This window comes from Myodes glareolus, chromosome 3 (genome assembly GCF_982192425.1).
Source record: "Myodes glareolus chromosome 3, mMyoGla1.1, whole genome shotgun sequence".
Classification (NCBI taxonomy): domain Eukaryota; kingdom Metazoa; phylum Chordata; class Mammalia; order Rodentia; family Cricetidae; genus Myodes; species Myodes glareolus.
Genome location: NC_142028.1, coordinates 108,050,336 through 108,052,253, shown reverse-complemented (window position 1 = coordinate 108,052,253; position 1,918 = coordinate 108,050,336).

The following is a 1,918-nucleotide window of genomic DNA, read 5'->3' as shown; positions in this document are numbered from 1 at the left end:
ATTTCCAAACTGAGTGCTCCTGAGCAGACAGTGGAAAATGCGGCAACTTCCCAGGAGGCCAAAACGTGGGACTCAGAGCTCCTCTGGGTCCCTGCAAAAGGTTTGAGGAACCCTAGATGCCTCACCAAAGGTTCATTTCAGAAGGAGCAGAAGATGGAAGTTGGGAAGAGTATGGAGAACAAGGTAGCTTGGAAAGGGTGTGTCATAGTAAGGGTTTCTGCTGCTGTGATGAAACACCATGGCCAAAAAGCAAGTTGGGGAGGAAAGGGTTTACTTTGACTTACACTTCCACATTGTAGTGCATCACTGAAGGAAGCCAAGACAGGAACTCAAGCAGGGCAGGTACCTGGAGGCAGGAGCTGATGCAGAGGCTGTGGAAGGGTGCTGCTCACTGGCTTGCTCCCTATGGCTTATTCAGCCTGCTTTTTTTTTATAGAACATAGTGATGTGGGATTTCCCTCTCTGTGCTGTGATTACCATTAATGAATAAAGTGCTTTGGACCTATAGCAGGGCAAAACTTAGTAGGGGGGAAAAACTAAACTGAATGCTAGGAGGAAGCAGGGTGGAGTCAGAAAAAAGCCATGGAGCTTCCAGTTGGAATCTTGCCAGTAAACCACAGCAACATGGTGATACAAAGATCAATAGGAATGGGTTAAATTAATATGTAAGAGTTACATAAGAGTTCTTATGTAACCAATAAGAAGTTAAAGCTAAGTGATTTAATTAATACTTTTTCTGTGTGATTATTTCGGGTCTAAGCTAGCCAGGCGACCGGGAACCAACAAGCAGCCTCCCGCTATAACATAGGACCACCAGAGAGATGGCACCACTCACAGTGGGTTGGGTCCTACCCTGCCAATCACTAACTAAGAAAATGCCTTACAGCTGGATCTCACGGAGGTGTTTCTTTCAACTGAGGTTCCATTCGTAACTCTAACTTGTGTCAGTTGACATACGACCAGCCACCCCAGGAAACAGTTTAAGAAAACAGTAGTCCCAAGGGCTGCTACCCGAAGCTCTCCTGTCTAGTTAAGGAGGGACAGGAAGACACCCAGGCCATGTGTCTGCAGCATGTGTCTGGTCAGATTTGCCTAAGCTGTGCCCCACAGTTCCTGATGGGAACCAATTTAAATATAAGTTCCTGACCCCAGAAGCTCAACTGTGTGGAGAGTGGTCACTCTTGACAGGCTGATCTGTCACACAGCAGCACTTACGTATTTCAGATGGACAGAAAACAATGTCGTACGCAGCGCCTTAGGATGTACAGCCTTTGAGCAGGAGCTTTCTTCCCAGTATCTGAAGTCTGTATGATACATTGAGAAAATTTCCTACTGTGGATATGGAGAGAGGCAATCGGGTGGGAGGCCTCTTGGTGATTAATTGCCGTCACACTGTCTTCCCAGTGGCTGGGGAGCTTCATGTTCTCTTTCAACATAATTAAACTCTTAGAGGCTGAGCCTGAAGCTGTAGGAATTCTGCCACCCCACCATCATTGACGTGGCTCTTGGGTTCATTCGCCACCACTCCACTGTAACTACTAACACTGTTCGTATGTGTTTGTGTTACAACTTTTATGAAGGGATTGTTTCTGGATGCTTAGACCCATGCTCTGCTTAAAGACTGCATTTGATTTTCACTAACTGTTCTTGGAGGCCCCATTATCACCTCTTCTCTATCTGTATCATGACGTTATCACCTTCTTCACCCCAGCTAGCTGCGCCATCTCCCATCCCCTTCCAGCATGTGTCCGGTCCAACACTGCAAAAGAACCAGCTGACTAAGTAGATCATCTGAGATGTGGAGAGGCTGGGTGTTGTTAAGTCCAGAGCCTGATTACAATTTGGCTTGGCCAATCTTTAACTCCCTAACATCCTACCAGATTTTTTTTAAAAAATCCTTTGGAATAAATTTAAAAAC